The sequence below is a fragment of the Macaca thibetana genome, chromosome 4, assembly GCF_024542745.1.
Source record: "Macaca thibetana thibetana isolate TM-01 chromosome 4, ASM2454274v1, whole genome shotgun sequence".
In the NCBI taxonomy this organism is placed as follows: Eukaryota; Metazoa; Chordata; class Mammalia; order Primates; family Cercopithecidae; genus Macaca; species Macaca thibetana.
Genome location: NC_065581.1, coordinates 138262895 through 138287159, shown reverse-complemented (window position 1 = coordinate 138287159; position 24265 = coordinate 138262895). Strand labels below are relative to the sequence as shown.

Here is a 24265-nt window from a genome sequence, read left to right as displayed (position 1 = left end):
ACTACTTCATGATCAACAGATGTTTTATAACCAGAAATCTTGAAAAATTTAATGGCACATCTTTTCTGAAATTTCTGCAACCACTCTATTAAATATTTATAGTTCCTTTCAATTTTAAGTTCATCAGGACAGATCTTTGCTTGTTCCATGATTAGCATAACATTAAGTGGTATGTGTTCACTGAGATACTGATGGATTCTCTCTTCCAATAAAAGACCGAGATCTTCATTTCTAGTTTTATGCAGTGTTTCCATTTTTCATTAACTTTGTCCATCATTTTCAGGATAGAGTTTCAACAATGTATACTTTTTTTCTTCAGGCCATATATGGTAATAATTCTAATACTATCCTCTTTGTATGATGTTTCACACTTATACCACTGTCCAGTTTCTAGAACAACTTGACTTTCTGTGATATAAATAAATATAAATTCTTCCTCTTTTTTTTAGCCTCTTTTTTACCATAGTAATAGCTGCAGGTCTGTTTGACATTTTCAACAGTATCTTTACACCCAGAACAGAGAATAAGCAAAAAACCCACAGTGAATCATGTACATAGGGCTTGGCTCCATGTGGCACATCGTAGTAACCGCATGTACCTTTTTTTTTTTTTTTACCCTTTGTTGACATACTTGCAAAGGGGAATCTGGCTATACAAGGAAAAGATGTATCAAAACTGAAGGGGTTTGGGGGGGTAATTTTTCCCTTGGAGGCACTGAATATACTGTGCATTATGTGCCTTCATTTTGACAACAACCCATCCCATAAGGTCAGGTGTGGAATTTTCCACTTGCAGCATCATCGTGTCTCTCAAAAAGTTTTATATTTTGGAGCATTTTAAAATTTGCATTTCTGGATTAGGAATGCTCTCTCTCTCTCTCTCTCTCTCTCTATATATATATATATATATATACACACACACGTATACACACACAGATCATAATACATGTATATTATAGCTAATGGAATATATACAGTGTGGTGGTTAATACTGATTGTCAACTTGATTTGATTGAGGGATACGAAGTGTTAATCCTGGGTGTGTCTGTGAGGGTGTTGCCAAAAGAGATGAACATTTGAGTCAGTGAGCTGGGGAAGCAGATCCACCCTTAATCTGGTGGGGACAATATAATCAGCTTCCAGCCAATATAAAGCAGGCAGAAAAACATGAAAAGGAGAGACAGGCCTAGCCTCCCAGCCTACATCTTTCTCCCATGCTGGATGCCTTCTGCCCTCGAACATCGGACTCCAAGTTCTTCGGTTTTGGGACTCAGACTGGCTCTCTTTGCCTCTCACCTTGCAGGCAGCCTATAGTGGAACCCTGTGATCGTGTAAGTTAATACTCAATAAACTACTATATATATATAGTATATAAATATATATATTTAATAAACTCCTATATATATATGTGTGTGTGTGTGTGTATCCTATTAGTTCTATCCCTCTAAGAGAACCCTGACTAATACAAACAGCTAATGAAAAACAACATGTTTTCCATTAGTTTGTTGTTTTCCATTAGCTCATTGAGGGCAGAGACAATTTCTGACTTACTTCATTCAGGAGACTGTCTAAAATAAGACTTGCAGGTAGTTAAATACAATTAATGTTGCTGGATGAATGTATAATTGAATATCTAGTACAAGAGTTTCTAGATTTTTATATGAATCAATTTATCTCTAGGAATAAATTTTACAAAATATATGCAAGACCTGTAAAAAATTGTGAAGCTCTATTAATAGATAACAAAGAAACTTCAGATTGTCTCCAAGATGGCATGATTAGCCGCCCATCCTAAAACAACCCTAAAACCTGGACAAAAGTACATAAAAAAAGCATTTTTAAAGGCACAAACATCAGGCAAAGAATGATGAAAAAAAGCAAACTTTAAATATAGATAGTCCAGCAAATAAAAATAATCGTATTCGAAAAAAAAATCACTATTTTGCAACTTCTAATGAATTAATGGAGTGAAAGGAGATAATAGGCACCTCTGTCAGGTCTTGTCCCTCAAAATAATTTAATAAATTGAATCTCAATCTAATCAAGCTTCTAAATCTAAAGGGCAATTTATAGAAAATACAGAGGATATAGGGACACATGAAATAACACAACAAGAATATAATCAGCAAACTGCAGACTGGTAAACCCTGGGGGAAAAAAAAAAAAAAAGAAATGGAGGAGAAACAAACTAAAAATTACTTCAAGGCAAATCAACCAATCAGACTTTACTTGCATCTGATCCAAACAAAACACCAAGCATTAAGTGACATCTATGTGAGATTTGAAGCTTTTATGATATTCAGGACTTACAGTTGGTGTTTTGGTGTTTATAATGTGACTGTAGTTATTTTTTTAACTGAGTTCCTTTCTTTCAGATACACATACTAATATATGTGAAAGTAGATATAAGATCTAAGATCTCTTGATTTTGCTTCAAAATGATATAGGGGGAGAAAAAATGGGTAAGGGAACACATAAAACAAGATTGGACTTAAATTGATAATTGTTGAAGCAGATTTGTCTATAAGAAAAACAGGTTTCTTAACCATTATTTCTTCTATATAGGAGGCTTCTAGAACTCGAGTAATATCCTATTTCTTGCCCTTGTTGTGTTATCTGGGCATTATCATTTCACAATAACTGATACATTATAAATTTAAGACGTGTGCACTTTTCTAGCCAGTTGTGATAGTGTGTGCCTGTAGTCCTTGCTCCTCAAAAGTCTAAGGTAGGAGAATCATTTCAGCCCAGGAAACGGAAACCAGCCAGAAAAACGTGGCAAGGTTGCATCTCGGGAAAAAAAAGAAAAAAGAAAAAGAAAAAAAGGTGCACTTTTCCGAATGAGTTTTTACCCTGAACTAAGGGATCCTCTTCTTTGACTGTGTCTCTTCTGGGACTTTCCCTGACTCTCTTACCTGCCCGGGCTTTTTCCTGCAGGAACTCTGCTTTAAGGTTTTCCTGCTTTGGCACCATTGACTTTTAGGGCCAAATAATTCTTTGTTGTAAGGTGCTGTCCTGTGTATTGTAAAAATATGTAGCATCTCAAACTCTTACCTCCAGTTACACCAAAAATGTCTTCAGACATTGCTAAATGTTTCCCGTGGGACAAAACCCCCTATTCGAGACTTATTGCTTAGGTCAGAAAAATGTCAGCATTTATTCTGAAATTTTAGCTGCCCATGCAGCACACCTGGTGAGTGAGGCTGAACCTGGGGCAGAACCACACAAAGGAAGAAAGAAAAGAAATCACCTCCTTATTCCAGTTGCTTTTTCAGGCTTTAACTCACCTCTACAAATTGCCTACTTTTCTTTACTTTTTAGAAACTTTAGGTCACTTGGGGTTTTTGTTTATTTGTTATGATTATTTTTGTATTTTTTCAAAGTTTGTCCTTGCTATGAACTATAGGGATGAGGTACAGGAAACTTACATTGCCACAGTGGAATTAAAACTCGGAATAGTCTCCATTCTCTACCACCATGCATGCGCATGCACACACACACACACACACACACACACACACACACAAATTAAGTGAGCATCTAGACTGACTAAAATGTATTTTTTTATATCTAAAATTAAAAGTTACTAGAATATATCTCAGTGTCAACACTTCTGGATCAATTTTTTTTTCTGTCAAACATGGTGACACTTCAATATGTGGATTTTGTTAGCTCTTTTTAAAGATATATTAGAATTATCTATATATTCATATTTTCCCATGATTTTTTTCCTGTGGAGACTCCAATTAATTACACATATGTTGGATTTCTTTGCATCTATATTCAATCTTTATCATGCTTTCTCATTTTTCACTCTTTCTCTAATTTCCATTTAATTTTGTGTGTGTGTGTGTGTGTGTGTGTGTGTGTGTGTTTCATTTCTTCTTTGTAGCTTTCCACCATGGAATTTATTAACTCATTGATTTTATTATTTTCATCCTTATAATTGATAATGCTTTTCAACTACTCCGTGGTGTCCCTCTTCTGGTATATATTTTTTTAATCTATTGGCATATTGTAATGCTCATTTTCTTCTTTATTCTTATAGTATCTTTGTATAAATTCTATTTTTTCTTTTTATATTTTATTATTTTTGAATTAGTTGGATTTTCTGGATCAACTGTTTGTAAGAGTTTTCTTTGAAGGCAAAGATAGAATGGGCCAGATTAGCCTTACAGACTTTACATACCAAATTCTCTCCTTTACCACTACTGTAGAGGTGAAGTGCTTCCTGCATGTAGGGGGATATAGAGAGAGAGAGAGAGAGAGAGAGTGTGTGTGTGTGTGTGTGTGTGTGTGTGTGTGTGTTGTAACCATACCTCTGCAACTCCCTTTTCCCAGATCAAGGAGGCCTTCTGCCATCAACCTTAATCTCATTAGCTCCCATGCTTATTGTAAAAAAGTGACTAGCCAGGGTAATATTTAAAATATTTAGCAAATAGTACAGAAAGGAAGGGAGCAGAGAAAGCCAAGGCAGCTGAAAAGGGGTTGGTGAATGTATTCAGGGAGCATGGAACAGCAACTATGTACAAATCTACTCTGAATTATTGCAGGATTTTAATAATTAACACTATTATGTGCACTGAATAACATCAATGCTGAATGTGGTTTTTGCACTCTATGGTACTCCCTTCAGCTTCACAAGAACACTTTGCTGGGGCTTTTTTTTTTTTTTTTTTTTTTTGAGATGGAGTCTCACTCTGCTCCCCAGGCTGGAGTGCAATGGTGTGATCTCGGCTCACTGCAACCTCTACCTCCCCAGTTCAAGTGATTCTTCTGCCTCAGCACCCCCAGTAGCTGGGATTAAAGGCATACACCACCACACCTGGCTAATTTTTGTATTTTTAGTAGAGACAGGGTTTCACCATGTTGGCCAGGCTGGTCTCTAACTCCTGATCTCGGGTGATCCACCTGTCTCTACCTTCCAAAGTGCTGAGATTACAGGCATGAGCCACCACACCAAGCCTTTGCTGGGGCATTCTGAGATATTCTGCTAGTGAGCCCTTCTCTGTCCTCTGCTCTTAATCTCAAATATATATTTGTATTATAATTTTCTCCTATATTCACACTCAAGATGGAGTTTTTATAGTTTATTTTTCTTCTTGCTTTTTAAGTGTGCCAGGAAGAGAAGGAAAAATATTCTGATTTATATTTTTCCATTTGTACCAAAAGTCTAAGTGAAGAAGTTCATTGTTAAATGTCCTGATTTAAGACAGGTTTGTGGGTCATTTTTTTTATTTGTTTCTAATTTTGTCACTGAATGATAAGAAAATGTAACCTAAATTAAAAAGCATTTTGTTTATATGCTATATATACCTGTTATATACCTTAATAATCCTTTTAAAATAATATGTGGTCACATGTGCTCTCTAATTTAAGAGCAAAATTACATATATGCCAAGATTATCAAGCTTTTTTATGTGTTGTTCAAATTTTGAACATCAATATTATTTTTAATCTGCTTGACTTATCAAATATTAAGAGTGGTGCTATGCATCATGATTGTGGATTGATCAATTTCTTCTTGAAATTGTGTCAGTTTTTTTACACATAATAAGATTCTTTTGATAGAGGTGCACATGTGTTCAGAATTGTTACATCTTTTTGATTAGTATTTTTATGTAAAATTACTTAGCAAAGTTTTCTCTCTACAATATCTTCTGCCTCAAAATCTATTCTGTTCATTAATTATAAAGCTGCACAAGTTTCCTCTTTGAATTTATTTGCCAAGTATGTTTTCCCTATCTTTGTTTTTAATTTTTCTGTTCCACCAGAGATGCAATGTAGTGCAGTGGGGAAGACAGCAAGTCTTGAGCTCTCAGACTTCCTGGGTTTAAGTCCCTGCTCTGTCACTTTATAACGGTATTATCCAGGGGGAGTTTTTTAACATCTCCATGCCTCCCTCTTCTCATTTTTAAAACAGAGATATTAACTTAGTATGTATCTGCCTCAATTTTACATTAATTATCGTAAGTGATTGTTTTCTGAAAGGACTCAAATAGTGTATACTCACAAAATAGCTTTATTTTGGGTAAAGGATACAATGCAACAATGGCAAAACGAAGGTATTCACTGAAAGGGGTCTGGAAATCTCAGATGCAGGCTTGTCTTCTCACTATGGATTGCACTGGATTGACTTGTTCTCCTAGTTTTGAATCGCCATCAAAATGCATGCAAAGCATCTTGGCACCAACAAGATCAAAGTCTGCTCATGACAGGGTCTGTTATAGAGAGGTGGTCACATAGGCACATTCCAGCTATGTGATCATCCTTAATCATAAAAATTACCCAGGTTCCACCAAAAACAGATGCAAATCATCAATTACAAAACAGTGTTGACAAATTGGTGCATCCACAACTCATGAACCCATGGTTATAGAAAATAATTTATCACTACTTAAAATATATCATAACATTGGCCAAGGGTGATTACTCCAGATAGTTCTGGACATAAGCATGAGGTCAATCCAGCTGAATACTATGTCAAAAGGCTTTTGTGAGGTTGGAAGAAGTTATAATTCTAAGCACTATGAAATGTGCTTATTCCTAGGTGAACACTAGCTATTTTTTGTTATGCTTAAGGTGTGCTTCTCATAAATATAATTGAATTTATTCTTTTTTCTATATCTGAGATTATTTGCCTTTAACTAAAGAGTTTACTCTTGGCTGGATGCGTTGGTTCACACCTGTAATCCCAGCACTTTCAGAAGCCGAGGAGGGTGGATCACCTGAGGTGAGGCGTTCGAGACTAGCTTGACCAACATGCTGAAACCCCATCTTTATTAAAAATAGAAAAATTAGCTGGGCATGGTGGCACATGGCTGTAATCCCAGCTACTTGGGAGGCTGAGGAAAGAGAATTGTTTGAACCTGGGAGGCAGAGGTTTCAATGAGCCCAGATTGCACCAGGGTGACAGTGCAAGACTCCATCTCAAGAAAAATAAAAAAAAGTTTACTCCATTTACATTTATTGGAATTATTTTTTAAATTTTGTTTATTTTTAGCATTTTTTTATTTGCTAGTTTTTATCTTATCCAACCTAATATTGTTCATACTGGTTGCACCTTTTTATTCCATATTTATACTTAAAAAGTTTTTCTAGTGGCTACATTTAATTTTTAATATAAATGCATTTGCTTTAGCAATGTCTGTTATTAATAACTCTAGTGTGGAAATAGAAAATTGTAAATCCAAATTTTGTGATTCAGTTTTAGTTGAGATTGTAGTTGAAACTCCCAGTCCCAAACCATATAGAGATGTGCTGCAAAAATAACAGAATTTTGGAGAATATTTACATATGATTTCTCATAAAGGTGATAAACTAAAAAGCATTTTCCAAGTGATACAAAGATTGTACTTTCATGAAATCTTTACATGTTCTGTAATTTAGTATCAAAAATTTACATTTCTGAGTATTTGTTAAATGAGAAGAGCAAGAAAACTTACTGTATTATTTGCTATTAACTACAAAGATTTTTATCATCATTTTTCATAGAATTAAGCTATGACTACAAAAGATTTGCCTTATTTGTTTACTGAAGGAAATGTATATATCACAATATTATTTTTATGAAGTTGTATTTATTAGAATATACTTATTTTAAGAAACCAAATTTACTCACTTTTTACAAACACAACAGCATTAATTATATATTCCCTTGCTAATTTTTCTTTCTCAACCCATCACTGCATAAATCAGGAAGTATTAAAAACTTTTATTTGTCTTACTTCCTGTCAGTCAGTTTGATGAATAAAAAATAAATCTTATCGTAACATATTCTTCCAAAACAATATAAGAACTTTATTATGCTTTAATGTTAATTATTCTTTTCTAAACTTGGGTGCTATTTTTATTTTATATTTATCACATTTTTCCTTGGCACCTTTCTTTAGCATCTGTAAAATTAATCATTAGAATTTTTATTTTAATAAACTAATGATTGCTTAAATTTATCTCCAGGTTCAGATCTCCAATTGCATATCATGTCTTCTTGCATTGAATTTATTCCTTCTAAGTTCAATTTTCTTCTTCCTAAGATACATCTTTAAAGAAATTTTTATGAGAATCTCTGAATGGAGAAAGTTATTCTTATTTGTTTGAAAATTATCTTTGTGCTGTCATTATATGTAAATGATAGCTGGGCATATAATTTCAAGTGAAAAGTTAACTTTCCTCAGTATTCTGAAGCTATAATACGTTCCATTGTTGTCTGTTGTATTAATTTGCTAGGACTCTTAGAGCAAACCACCACAAATAAGGTAGCTTTAACAAAAGAAGTCTAGCATTACACAGTTCTCAAAGCTAGAAGTCCAAAAGCAAGGTGTCAGCAGGGTGGGTTCCTTTCCAGAGAGATGAGGCAAGGATTTGTTCCAGGCTTCTCTCCATGGCTTGTAAAAATAACCATTTTCTCTCTCTCTCTCTCTTCACATTGTCTTTCCTTTGTGCCCATCTGTCTCCAAATCTTCCTTTTTATAGGAACACTAGTCACATTGGATTAGGGGACCATGTAACTCTAGGGTGACTTCATCTTAACTAATTATATCTGTAATTATCCTATTTCAAATAAGGTCACATTCTGAAGTACTGAGAGTTAGGACTTCAACATATGAATTTGAGGCAGACACAATTTTATCTATAACATCTGGTCTTTTTCTGTCTTGAGAAATTAGTTGTTTTATGGGTAATACTTTTATTTATTTATTTATTTATTTACTTATTTATTTATTTATTTGTTTGTTTGTTTAGAGAAGTAGCCTTGCTCTGTCGCCCAGGCTGGACTGCAGTGGCACAATCACAGCTCACTGCAACCTCCACGTCCCGGGTTCAAGGGATTCTCCTGCCTCAGCCTCCTGAATAGCTGGGACTACAGGCGGGTACCACCACGCCTGGCTAGTTTTTTTTTTGTATATTTAGTAGAGATGGGGATTCACCGTGTTAGCCAGGATGGTCTTGATCTCCTGACCTCATGATCTGCCTGCCTAAGCCTCCCAAAGTGCTGAGATTACAGGCGTGAGCCACTGTGCCTGGCCTGGGTAATACATTTTTTATCTTTAGTTGCTTCAAAGAATTATTTTAATCTTTAGTGATTCTGCATTTCATTACAGTATTTACAGGTACATATTTATTCTCATGTGTCCTGATTGAGACTCGATGAGTTGCTGTTTTTAATGTAAGTGTTCCTGTCTTTCATCACTTCTGAGAAATTATCTTTGTATATTGAGTTTGCCACACTGTTTAACAAATACTGCATCTCCTCACTCTCACTCTAGGCCCTATGTGTCTAGTCTGTACTTCGTGTTTTTAATCTTTTTATGTTTATGTGCAGCATTCTGGGTAATTCCTCAGACCTATATTCTAGTTCAGAGCTTCTCCCTTTAGCAACACCTAATCTGCTTTCAAGTGGTCTTTAAAAAATGATTACATTGTTTTCCCTAGGGATTATATTTGGTTATTTTTCAAAGATGTCTACTCATTTTTCATAACACATTGTACTCTTCAATTTATTTTGTGTTGATATGATCAATTTAAACATATTTGCTTTATAATCCATAACTTCTAATTCTGTGTTCTAAAGTTCTGAGTGCCTAATTTTTCTTTGCTGTATCTTTTCATATTAGATTTTTTTCCTCATCTCATTGGTAACTTTTTATTGTGAGCTCATCTTATTGGAAATCGTTTTCTCTATTGGTAAATGCATGTGGCCAGGAGTGTGAAAGTGTTCTCTTAGTTACTTCTACCAGGTAAATTAAAAGTATTACTGGTTCAAGATGATTTATTTCATTAATTATATAACTAGGAGCACTGCTGGTACTCATAAATAATGCAAAGTATTGTCACAAATCAATGTGGTTTTCTTTGTTCCTCAGTGTCTAGCCTGGAAAAAAAACTTACATTCTTATTGGGCAAAGAAGTGTTTTTTAGTCTACATTTTAATTTAGGCGTACTTCTAATTTTATCCAGAAGGTTCCCAATTTTTTCTGCCACTGTTGACCTAACTTTTTTAAAACACCGTGCACATAAGAACGAGCACTGTTTTATAATTTTTACAATTAGGCAGGAGTAGTAGAGAAGTTAATGTAGTGATGATAATATAACAGCAAGCAGATGACATAAATTAGACATTTTAAAAAGTATTTCAGTCTCTACCCACTGCCATCTCATTAAGAAATAGAAAAGTCTGTTTTATTGAGAGTCTTTATTTTTATTCATTCCTTTCTTTAGGCTGACAAAAATGTAAAATTCTTTCATTTTTATTATGAAATTGCTTATATCTTTCCATCTTCTCCACTAATTAAATTCTGGGTCTACTTTGGCACCATCAAAACCTCATTGAGTTGCTCTATGAGCTCTTCTAGCTTAGAAATTGCAGGTTTTTTTCTTTATCATGAATTACATCCAACTTGTTGAATCAAATAAAGTCTGATTTGAAAAAAAAATTACTACACTTTAAGAGTAGTAGGTTAATTTTCATGTATATAGGTAGGTATTTAATCATTTCATGTTGTTGTTATTTTTTTGAGATTTTGCTTTTGCTACAGCATGCTTTTTAGTGAGAGATACTCAAGTTTTCTCAAGAATATTACAGACATATTTTCTAACACAATGATAGAGGTAGAATGAAAATTTAAATTTTTGTATTTAAGTAGATCACTTAAATTAATAATTAAGAGAAATTTCTAGTTTCCTTGGCCTACATAGCTTTATATGATATTCAATTATCTATCTTTAAAAATAGGTTTAAGTTTCATTCTTTTACAATATTTAAGCAGGAATGCCCATATCTGGTTTTCTACTATAAATATCCTGATTATCATGTGTATAGATGACTGGTGTGGATAATCTTGAACTCACTATCAGGGTTTTCAAGCATCAGGAAGGGCAAATCTCTGACTACTCCCAGAGGGCCTCTGGCAAGTGGGTTAACCATGCATGGATGTTCTCCAATGCTACTGGGTTCAGAGCCAACTCAGAGGATTCTGCTTTCTCACGTTGGCCAATATGGGTGGTAATATCAACCCTGGTATTTTTCTGAGCCACAAGCATGAAACCAATCTTAACATTAATTGGCATAATAAGAACAAAAACTATATCTGACCTCACAAAATTCAGCTTCACAAATGTAGGCTTTCCAAAACACAAAAATGACAAGTTGAGAAAAATCAAGTTTATTTAAGCCTGAAATTCAAAATTTTTTGTTGTTGTTAATATCTTTGGCTAACAGACACACACACATACGTCTATGCACAAAACAAAGAATATCAGTCCATTTTTATTTATACACACATAGTTTGCTGCATTCTATTTATTTATTACTCAACAGTTATAATAACACTAATTATATCATCTGACCAGAACCTCTAATTAGAAGATTGATGTCTTTCATTCATATGAGTGTAGAATTGATCATTATTTTAAAATAATAAGTAGATAAAATCATCAAATATATAGTTCCAAAGTGACAGAGTGATCAGATGTAACCAATTATAATTTGAGTCATTGCCATTAAAAATAAAGGAACTATACATGATTCATACTCTGATAGTACGGTTATCATTGATACAACCCTGTTCTATAAATGTTACTGCATCCTGTTGCATAAGTGGCAAAGTCTTTATCCTAGGTCTTGGTCTCTTCGTTCCTAAACTTTTTGTAATCTTTCTTTGACTATACATGTAGGTGTGCCCACACACACACCTCATTTTGCAATATTTCTCTTCAATTTTATATCTGGCATATATCTCTATTTAGCCAATCACCACATTGATATGTAACCCTGGTTAGGTGTTTATATGTCTTGCCCTACTCTGTTGCTTACCTTTATGTTTCCAGCATCTATCCCAGTGCCTGGAGCACAATAGACACTCAATAAGTACGTTAAGAATGAGAGAATCTGTCCCTTCAACATCATTTTTTCTTTTTAAAAACAATTAGCCATCTCACCACTATACAATAAGAGCACCTAGTTTGACCACTAAAAACTGCAAACATTTTGTCCTTTTCCACCCTGCCTGTATCGGGAAACACTCTTGAGTTGATAGTATTAACCACCACCTAGTGGCTAGGATGGGAACTATGTGATTTGATATATGTTACCGGCCACCTTCAAGGGACTTGGGAGATTTAAACCATTGGAAATAGGGTTTATCAATGACAGCAGGAGCAATAAATAAACCCCAGAAGAATCCAATTTCAGCTCTAATAGTCACACACCTGAACTCTCTTATTTTAAGTTTGGAGCATTTAATGCTCCATTGGGATATTTACATACAGCAAATATCAAACTTCTTAAGTCCAAATCTCTTATCTCCCATTTACTAACTGAATGACTTTAGAAAAATTATTTAGTGTTTCTATATCCTAGAGTCTTCTCATCCATAAAACTGGAATCTACTATATGGCCCTTCACAATTGTAATATCCACATTGAGGATATGAATGTACTATATGGCCCTTCATAATCATAACATCCACATTGAGGTTCTCATGAAAAAAAGATACAATAACCCATGTGAAGATTATCATAAGATCTGCTCCTTAGTAACTCAGTAACTGAGTATTGTTTCTGTATTGATCTAGTCTGTCTAGCTCAATAGTCTAGCTTCCTGGCTAGTCTGTCTTCCTTTGTAATCAAGGGTGTGAAACGATCCCTGATTATACTGCTTACTTGTGCAATTTTTCTACAGGTCGGGTCTTCGTTTTTATTTTCTTCCTTCGTTTGAACTAGTGTCTGCTCTGGCCTTTCTGGCCCTGTCCTCTTTATAAGTCCAATGCATGTCTCAGCATCTCTTCTCCACAACCTACTTCTTTTCATTGAGAAGGTTTGTGTCTGCAATAATGTTCTTACCTTTTCATTTCTATCACGACAGAGATAATTCCATCTTGGGTACTATTCCTTGTCTATAAATATACTGCTCTGGCCACTTACTCCTTCTCATGTATCTCCTATTGCATTTTCGATTTATTCAGAAACACTTACCATCCTTTCCGCAAACTCGTTCCTTCTGTCCTAAGGTATGGTTGATAACACAGGTGTGGGTTTGTGGAACGTTACCTGTATAAGAAAAGAGAAAGGTTAAACGTTTTAAGTAAAGTTAACCGCAAATTCTATGAATACTATCAGGCTTTGAAGACCTTGAAAATGTCAATGTATCTCCTTAAAAACCCACACAAATTTGCCCTTTTCTAACTCTCTGTCTAATGGAAGTATACTTTTTCTTCAAGCACCAATCTACGGGAAACTATTGTTGAATCTTTCTCATATAATTTCATTGTGAAAAGCAAAACATGTTCTGTACATGTTTATACTTCAGGCATATGTTTTCTTGAATAAAGTAGACATTTGCACTAATCTTGGAAACCTAACCATCACCTAAAATAGTGTTATTATAGAACAATGTTGACCAAGTGAACTTACAGTAGACAACTTTCTTTTAAGTTAGGAACTGGATATAAGATGAAGAATATGATATCTGATCTGAATTATTTGGGACTAGTTCTGTCAGGCATGTCCTCTTGTTTTCCAAGTTAGAGAGTAATTCAGTCTTACTTTAGTTTAGTTTAGTTTTCTCCTCCCTGGTGAAATGGCAATGCTTTGAACTTTAGAATGATCAGAACAGCACAATCAGAAACTTTTTACTCAGGTTCCATTAACCATGTTCTAAATATATTACTTTAGTGATGACAGTCTTTGGTTCATTGTGATATTCATAGTGTGTTGGGCCGTGGAAACATTTTTTGTGGAGGTATTTTATGTCTCAATAACAGGTCAGACAATGGGAATTCCTCAGTTTTTTGCCCTCAGTCAGGTAAGATAATTTGTTCTTACATATTTGGATGAAGGTGAAGTCACTCTCATTGATAACTGCAGTTGTACCAACATAAGGTTTCATTCCACTTGTTTCATTCTCATGATGGACATTCTTCTACTCATCACAAACCAAGGTCTAAAGCTGTGAAAGCCTCGAAGTTAATTACATTTCCTTCTGAGTTTCTTCTGCTGTGGCTTGCTGGTCTTCCCTTGTTCTTCTTAGAATGCACTAGCAGAGGCTCCAGAACCAGGCATAGAGCAACCAGCCAGAGATCTACACAGATCCTAACAGAGAAGACCCTAGAATTTACAACATGAGCTTCTTGACTTGCAACTTCTGCTTTGGAATATAATATGAGGTTTGGGAAGAGGTTTATTTTGTGATTCTAGATGAATTATTAAAATCATAAAAGGAAAGAAATCCTCAATGGAGGAACTAGAATCTTTGTGCTATATCAGAAATGAATTTAGTCATGGTGTTTTGTGGTCTTAAAATTTTTTTTAAGAGTCTGAATTTTGTCCCCAAGATTTCTTAATGCAGACATGAAAGAAGGAAATTGGAAAAAAACAAACAAACAAACAACAAACAAAAAAAACCTTTAATGATACTTCCATTGATATTCATGGCAAGAGACCACTTCTGAGGTACCTGTACTTGGTCCTTCAGGTCCTATTAGTCCACTGCCTACAATTTGAAGACTTTTAAAAAATGACTCTCCTTTCCTAAAATCACACAAAAACAGGTATATTTACTTGGGTAAATGTAATGGGTACATTTACATTTACCTGGAGACCTCTCATTATTTGGAGGAAAAAAATTCCCTTAAATTAAACGTGCTTTAGAAATGTTCAAATTTATGCACTCATGACATATACATTCCAAATGTCAGTCAAACTATGCACGTTTACAAACGTGACCCTGACCCTCACTCTCAAGAAGGGACATAACACACAAACATGTAATGAAACCTGAAAACAATTATAAATCCATATAGACATAAGAATGAGATAATATGGTAGATCAGTAATCTGAATAGAGTATTCATTTTCAGAAAACAAACTGTAGAAAGACAGTTAAGTGGTATCCATGTCAATGTTGGAATTTAGGAGAATTTAAGCACTGTAGAAAAGGGACAGCAGGAACTGTATATCAGTGCAACCAGGGAATAAAATTCAGAGCAAGATGTTACAGTCAAGGAAAGAGTGAAAAAGTATTTAAGATGAAGAGTCCATTAATTGATATGAAATCCCCCCCAAAATTCACTTTTTAAACAAGGAAAATTACCATTAGTTTCACTAGTTACTATTAGTAGCTAGAGATAATTTCATTACAAATCAAGAGGGAAAATATTTCATATTGCAATGTTGTAGCCTACTCAGTACAATGTGATATACAAAGAAATGGTAATCTAGTGAATGTTCTTAAAGATTTAAGTAGGTTACAGTTCTTGGCAATGTTATAATCTAATACTAGAAAGAACTTAGATGTGAATATTTAATCACAGAAGTTATGTATTAAAAGACATTAAACTAAAGATAAGAGAAATATGCCAGGGCATTTTGAAAGTTAGACAAGGAATTGAATCTTTTGGCCAATGATGAGCAATATTAATCAAATAAACAGAATCTCTACTAAGGTAAACCACAGCTGCTATCACTTCTGTTAGCATAGCACCAGAGAATAATTAACCTAGCAACAAAGTTCTAAATAGCAAAGAAGGAGATATTGACTGTTGAAAAATTACATGGTATTCAAAGAGTTTTCTAGAACAGGAGCAAGTAAAATCTCTGTTTCAATAGAAAGAGATATAAAGATCTGGAGGAGACATGCTCACTATAGCCCAGGGAAAGGCAACATATCATAGGAAAGTTCACTAGTTCTGATTTCCACTCATTCAATTTAAGGTGTTAAGATTTAAAATATTGACTTCTCAAATCCTACAAAAATTATTGCTCCCACATTCCTCTTAGTGGGAGGCTTCTTTAAGGGCTCTCTACCCCAAACCCCAACACCAACACTCAGAAAATGATTGCTTTGTCTTTGCTTCACCTTGAATCCATCTCTGTCATAACAGTATTGCACATTATTACATATTAATGATGAATACATGATACTTGTAATAAATTGGGAGTTTCTTGGGGCCAATGTTTATTATATTTTATTGCCTTAAACAGTGCCTGACATCTACTAGGTAGGAAAGAGGAAATTTACAGTTGCTCTTGAACCAATATTAGCAGTTAGATGTCATTTATTATATACCTTCATACATCTTGGATTTTTTCTTCTTATCCCTTAACATATTTTTTATTAAATAATTGACATTGTAAATATTTAATGATAATGAATGTCTTCCCCACATACCAAGATCCATGAGAGCAGTGATGCTCTGTCCTGTTCACTTGTGTGAATCTATAGTTTCTAGGACAATTTAATAGAAGCTCAATAAATAATTGAGTGGACAAACGAATAAAGAAATGAATTGATAGATGAATTCCTGTGATCCTTTTTATCTAACCACTAATTTTTCTTAATTGACATACATATACACACACACATATATATCTATATATATCTATATATGTGTGTGTGTGTGTGTGTGTATATATATATATATATATATATATATATATATATATACACACGCAGAGAGAAAGAGATTAAATTTTGCAGTTTAGGCCAACTAAATAAATTATGGGGTTCAATGCAAAGTGAAGATACAAAGTCCCTTGTTCACAAAGCAGGAAAAAAGTACCATTAAAAGTTATTAAAATATAAAGCTTTTTCTTTTATATTGTGCTTTTTCTCTTAAACTGTCATGGTGCTTTTATTTGCTATTTAATGTCATTCTAAGAAAAGAACAATTAAAATTTTAAATTTTAACATAAATTTTACTGTTCATTTTTATATTATGCAACATCAAGTTTAAAAAATATAAAAACATACTATTGTAAGCAGAATCATTGAAATTATACAATTCCTATTTTGTAGTTTATACATGCATATGCACTTGGTTCTTACTAGAACAATATAAACCCTGCACAAAGCTAACTCGCCTGTTTTCATTTCATTTCTTGATATGCACACATTGTACTAATACTCTCTACCTTCAGTTTACCCATGAGTGAAGAAGGAATGAAAGAAAAAACAACTATGGGTTTGCCTTATCTCTCTCTTTCCTTCTATAGCATAGCAGTTTCCATAACACACTTAACTTTGTATTTACTTTAAGTCTTGCTGAAACCCCATGCCTCATGGATTCATTGCAATTCTGTTGATGAGGCATCAAAAAGGCTCTTTACAAATGGATGGTAAGGAACTGTAAACACACATATTGCTCATACCTTCTCTACTCATAAGCATGCTTTATTAGTCCATCAAACTTCAGTTACAAATCACAAGTTTAAAAAAAAAATTATTACAAATTTCAAGATGATAACAGCATAGCATTAAACCAAGTACAGGGCCTTTCTGAGGACAGAAACCTGTGTGACCTAAACAGATTCTATATTCATGAAGCCAGCCCTGCAAGGGCCCCCTGTTGTCTCTTAAACAACAACCACGGCAATATAAATAAGCTAAGTGGTCAAACAAAATTGTCTTGTAAAAGTTATTAGTATCAGAGGGCAGGTGACTTAAGTTTTGCCTTAGGTCGAAGACCAGTTGTTGATTAGTTTGTGTCCAAAAATAATATTATCTTTCAGACTGTAAAAAGAAATGCTAATAAGATGATTGCCAAGAATTTTGTAAATTTAAAGTTTGTAAAGATACTCTTTGTAGTAATACAATCAGAGATATATTCATATCTAAAGTAAAGAAAGGTATTAAGTTATGGGATGGCTTCATTAGTGGATTCATGAATGTGCAGAGTTGCAGTATTAGGATGTATTTCATACTGTGGGTCATCATTACAAATGCCATTGTCATAAAAATCTGTATCCTCAGATGAAGCCTATCGTTTATAAACACAGGAACCATCTTTCCACAGTATAACACAGCTTTATTTCAGGACAACCACATCACCTAAGTAATTCTGAAATTTTTTTCCCACAAGTATTGCCTTATAAGTTTAGATTCAGGTAGAAGACTATGTTCTCCAAGGTTTGTGGATAATGTACCCAGTAATTTTAACATTTTCAGCAGCCAGCCAAAGACTGAACATTTAGAAACAAAGAAAGGAAAAGCACACTTATTTCTATTATCTGATTTAATCCTCACAATAATTTTTAAGATGGATAGTATCAGTCCTTTTATATAGGTAAAGAAGTTGAAACTCAAATAATTTAAGTAATTTCCCAAAAGTCACATATCTCATCTGTAGCAAAATGAGACTTAGAACCTATGTTGCCTGTACTGAAGTCCAGCATTTAAGTCACCTGAGGTGTTATAATCTTATTTAAAATGCTGAAAAGATTAAAATGAAACAGAGAAATAACGTAACTGATGCACAAAAATCAAGGATTGATTGTGTTACAGTCTAGTGAAATATAATTTAATTTTAGACTCCATTTTCCCACTGAACCATACCGTAACTAATAGGCAATATTCTTTTGTGAATCAGAGCCTCAACATTTGCGTTTTCTTGTGGTTACATTTTAAGAAATAATGTGCAATGTTTTGATTTCTTTGTACCCACAAGCCAAGCCATTCAAAAACAACAAAATTCCACAAAGGAGGAGGAAAAAATAAATCTTAGAGAATTTGGAAAGAACAGTATCAACTTTTTATAGCAATCTTAAGAAAATCATCTACATTGGTATCAAATATCAGGTTTCCAGCACAGGAAAAGAAAACTGCAGTACCTGCCATTTTAAATTACTCCCTGTCATGTTTTTATTCCTCCTTTTCCCCTGGGATGTTAATGTCTTAAAGAAATATGTGTGCACTCTGAAAATATTTCCTGAAGTCAGTGGATTCCATATGTTCCTAGAGAAACAAATTATTCACTCCGTGGGTCATTCTTGACGACATTTAGATCTTCTAATCAGTACATTTAGACCCTATGCACTTTGTATTTTCAGAGCTCTCTTATGTAGACCTAGATAGGACTCATGAAATATTTTCATTGACTCAAACCCTCCTTTTATCTAAAAGATCACACAGGAGCACACATACATACACTCTTTCTACATATTACACACTGAGAGACACGCAAATGCATATTCTTTATTGTTTAACTACATTGGACACTGGTATAAGAAAATTAAGATGGTTTTTTTTAAAACTAAGTAAATAGTTCCAAATCCAAAGAAAAACTAGAAATGTACAGGAAAATACATTCAATATCTGTGGTTCATAGACATAGTTGATCAGAAGGAGAAGGGCAAAAATAATAAATGACTAGAGATTGTTTTTATTTGATTTGTGTTTCTTTTATTTTTCTACAAAAATAAAGACCAAGAATTAGAGTTTAACTTTTGGTTTTCTTTGAAAAAAAAAAAAGTGCTGTGCTTGAAATACTTTCTTCATTTGGTTTCAAGGCATTGTTCTCTTTCGGTTATTTAAAATCACCTTAATGATTACTTTCTTATTTTCTTACTTTCATGTTGAAATGTCCTCAGATTATTTCACTGGTCCTCTTCTTTGTAAACCTTAGAAATTTCATTAATATCCTGAGCTTCTATTGCCAGTGATGTGCTATAATTTCCCAATTGTATATCTCATTCATTTATTGTACACAGCTTTGTTGATCACTATGTCCCAGACATTTATGTTAGTTGAAATAAAATAATCATGGTCATCACCATCTTGAAACTTAAAGTGGAGTACTACAGCCATACACTAAATATGTAAATACACCAAACAAGTAAGTAAATAAATAAGAAAAATTAAATGGTATATTGCCATGAAGAAGAGGACACGAAGAGAATAAGGTAAGAGAAAGGAAAGTCACTAAGGATGTGACATTTAAGCTGAGACCTAGAAAAAAGAAAGATCCGGTGTAGCTATGATCTGGGAGAAAATTGGTCCAGGATTTCTGGCATGGAATCTCTCCCTTCCTAATATCCTCCTGAGCTCTGAACATACTGCAACAATTGCCTACTAGACAGTTCATTTGAGTAGCCTATAATTTTCTTGATTTTAAGAGGTAAAAATATAATTTCCTACACAAACCCAGTTGCCCTGCTGCTCCTTGCTGCTATTTCCAGCTTGGTTAAGAGGCACCACACAAGCTAAACACCTCGGAAGTCTTGGCAAGAATCTTCCTTCTCCTCCCTCACACCTTACATTATTCCACACCAAGTATTGTCCATCCTATTCCTCATAGAAGGTACTTAATGAGTGTTTCTCGCTAAGGAATGAATGACTCAATCAGGAAGTGAATGAATGGAAATGTTACTGGGCTTCTGACTCCTGATGAGAAAAACTTCTAAGAACTATCAACAAATCTGTCTTAATAGCAGTAGTACATGCTTTTTCTTAATTTATGATGCATATCCTGCCTTTCAAAGGAGCTTAATCTACTTTTTGTTGAACTCAACACAATCTTGAAGACCTGGAGGAAGAAACTAGATTCCAACATGCCACCAGATCTCACCCAGCCTGAAATCAGGTCTTGGTAAATAAAATTCGGTAGAGGTACATTTTTGTTTTAGGAAGTTTTGCTCCTGGGAAGAGCATCAGAAAAAGAGAAAACGAAGCTCATCTTGTCCTCTCTTTTACCACCTATACACAGTCAATTCATAGATTTATACGCCTGCCTATACACCTTCCCTGAAGTACTCATCTACAGAATTGTATATCCAACTGCCTACTCAGTATGTCCATTTAGATGTTTAATTTACTTCTTAAACATAAAACTCCAAAATGAGTTTCTGATATTCTTCCCCAAACCCTGCTCTTTGAACAGTCTTTATCATCTATGTTAGTAACAAGTTCCTCCTTCTAGTTACTCAGGACAAAAACTTTCGAGTCATGCTAAATTCCTCTCTTTTCTTTATACTCCATATCTAATCCTTCAGAAAATCTTCTTGGTTCTACTTTCTAAATGATTCCAGAATCTGACCCGTTATAACCATGCCCATCTCTACCACCTTATCCTAAATTGACATTGTCTGTCTCTCAGATTATTGCAAAAATTTCCTAAATGCTATCTCTGTTTCACACTTTTTCCTTACTTCCTTTCTCAAAAGAGGCCAGAGAAATACTTTCTGTTCAAAACGCTCCAATGGCTCAGTCTCACCTGGAATAATATCCCAAGCCCATACAGTGGCATAATAGACCCTCTCTGACCTGCCCAATTACTCCCCATGCATCAACTGAACTTGTACCCCAACTTGCATCTGCACATCCACTGGTCTAACTGAAGCTTCCATGCCTTGTCAACTCTTTCACAGTGCTCCCTGGAACTCATGAGTTTGTCATCTCAACAAGTGCAATATTCTCAGCCTCCTCTCCACTGGACACTTCATCATATTAGATACAGCATAACTTGTATGTCCCTCGGTTGATGGCTTTTTCTCCCAGTCAACAAGACGAGGTATGTATTCTTTCTGCCCTTTATAGCTACTTCTGTCCCCCCACAAAAACCCATATATTTTTAAGTGCATCGTTTCAGAATCTGTTACGCGATAACCCCACCTTGTTGCAGTTGTCTATCATTCTCCAAATCATTCCCTCTCATTCACTGAATATTTTATTTTTTGCAGAGTGTCTTTATTTTTACCACTAGCCCTGTAATATGTTTGGTGATATCAATATCCATTCAACACCCAGTCACTTGGTTCATTGACCTCTCACTTATTCTATACTATTGATGTGCCATACTCTTAAAACAAGCTGAACTAGGTAACGTTTTTCAAATAGAATCTGTGTTTTCCAGCCTTCAAATATTTGTTTAAGCTCTTTTTTCTGTTACAGAAATCTGTCCTTTTTCATCTCTATCTAGCAAATTTCACTCATCATGTATTGCCTGCACAAATGTGATTTTCCTTATGCAGCATCTCTTTTTTATTTTTTGATTGACACATTGTAATTGTACATACTTGTGGGCTACAAATTGATGTCTTAATACACATATATATTGCATAATAATCAAATTGGAGTATTTAACATGACCATCATCTTATGCGTTTGTCATTTATTTGTGGTGAGGTTCCTCAAAAGTCTCTCTTCTAGCTATATTTTAATATACAATACCTTATTGTAAACCATTGTTACCTACTGTGCAATGTAACACTAGGACTTATTCCTCCAAATTGTAGTTTTGTATCTGTTGACCAACCTCTCCCCATCCTTTTCGCCCCCTTCCCTTCCTAGTCTCTAATAACAATTCTGCTTTCCTTGCAGGCAATCTTGATCGGCTAATTGGGCTGTGAACTCTTCTCCCAAGACCTTGTGCCATTCTTACTACATTTAGTCTTAAATTACATTCCTTTGCACTCTTGTCTTATCCTCCTATATCTCATAGAGATGTTTGTTGTTATTATTATGGCAAGTCCTTAGATGGCAATGGCTGCTTCTTACCCATGGTGACATTATTTGATGAGTCTAATATAGCCCTCTTCCTAAGTAGATGCTAATAATTATCGTAAAATTAAAGAATTACAATCTCTTCAAGTGTGATATTCTTTAAGATTATTTGAATCTCAACAGACTGCTGGGTCCAGTAAAGAATATAGAGTTGAACAAAGGGCTAGAGTAGCAACTTTTTTGAATTCTGAGGTCTTTGATATTCAAATAATTTCATTAAATGAATGAATTCTGTTCTGTCTTTATAGGTCAGAGTTTCCTACATCTAACTCATTTGAAGCGTGACATGCCTAAGCAAGTGGCAAACAGCCTACAAAAGTATTGCAAGAGAAAAATAATTCAGAGTAAAAGTGGTGGCAATTCTCTTAAATGACGATTCAATACCTTGATCAGTCATAAGAATCATCTGCAGAGTATTATAAATATACTTAGGGAGAGAAAGATGCCTAAGCTCCATCCCACACATACTAATTATAAACTCTGGAAGTAGAACCCATCATCTGAATAATTTAATATTTCAGATAAAACAATTTTAGAAACCCCTCTTGTAGGAAACATGGTTGAGAACTGGTTCCATTTCTTACAGGTAGATAAAATCTCTATACTCCATCTTCAGTGAGAGCTATATGTATATATCTGATTGGTTGTGATCTTCTCACTGAATAAACATTTAGGAAATATGATTCAGGCAGTACAATTTGACAAATCTAAAGATCAGTAATAATTATAGATAAATATTTTCTAAATATATCATTTGATGTGGGTTTAGTTTACTTTAAATAAGTATATGTAATATGTAATACAATTTTGGTATATGAAAGATTTTCCAATCTATTATGTTTTCCCAAGATTGTTGAATACCAAAAGACTAGGAAATGTTAGTATGCATTTGATATTATTTGTTCTTGGCTTGTCATGTGTAATTGTGTCAGATGAATATGTCCAAGCCAAGCAGAGATAACTTAGCAGTGTAAAAGTAGCATGATAGCTAAGAAAGATTATTTAAGGTCACATAGGGTGACCAACTGAAATTTTTGTTTGTCAATCTTGGGGTTAATCACAGTGGAATAATACTGATTTTACTTAGCTAACCCACATCTCTTTCATTTTCAGAGAAAACTAAGCAGCCACACCTTGTTCTCAGAAAATATTTAATAACTGAGAACTAAAGTGAGGTTGAAATGTCAAATAATATTTCTCATAATAAAAATAAAGCATTGGGACCGGCTCACGCCTGTAATCCCAGCACTTTGGGAGGAAGAGGCGGGCGAATCACTTGAAACCAAGAGTATGAGACCAGTCTGGCCAGCATGGTGAAAACCAGTCTCTACTAAAAATACAAAAATTAGCCAGGCTTGTCAGTACATGTCTGTAATTCCCGCTATTCGGGAGGCTGAGACATGAGAATTGCTTGAACCTGGAAGGTGGAGGTTGCATGGTTGCAGTGAGCGGAGATTGCACCACCCAACTCCAGCCTGGGTGACAGAGTGGAGACTCTGTCTAAAAACAAAAAAAAATCATTGGACAAAAGGCAAAAACAACACTGGATATTGTTGAGTCAACTTATTTAAGTTATTATGTGAATTCTACCACTAAATTGCCATAAGAAAAATAAAACCTGTCCTTTTAAATTTGACTGTTTTTGAATTCTAACAATATTTTTAATCTAAAGAGTGATTTTAAATAATAATAATTGAAGACAAGAATAAATCCTTCCTTTGAATATGTTAGGCATAGGAAATTCTGACCTATACGAACAAAACAGAATTCCCTCATTCAACCAAAATAATTTGAGTATCAAAACACCACAGTAAGCACTCAGAACTACCCCATCCCTGCCCATGCCAAAATGACACTCTAGTTCTTTGGATTCATGATCAAAATATTAAGAGATAAAAGTGAATATACCTATTAAACATCTATTGTGCAGATATCTAATATGAGATGAGATCTCTGTGGGCTTTTGGAGACATAAGATCGTTTAAGGAAG

At 34.3% G+C, this 24265-nt stretch overlaps 2 long non-coding RNA genes across 3 annotated transcripts in view; one reads left to right on the top strand and one right to left on the bottom strand.

The window, feature by feature from the left end:
- LOC126953281 (uncharacterized) overlaps nt 1-24265 on the bottom strand; it is a 118545-nt gene that overhangs the window by 56783 nt on the left and 37497 nt on the right. For both annotated transcript variants that reach the window (XR_007725172.1, XR_007725173.1), the window contains exon 2: nt 12975-13049. This is a non-coding gene — a long non-coding RNA (uncharacterized LOC126953281). The remainder of the gene's footprint in view (nt 1-12974; nt 13050-24265) is intronic.
- Nucleotides 1135-22299, top strand: LOC126953284 (uncharacterized). The gene is made up of 3 exons (XR_007725176.1): nt 1135-1330; nt 21141-21283; nt 22093-22299. It is a non-coding gene; the product is annotated as an uncharacterized LOC126953284 (long non-coding RNA).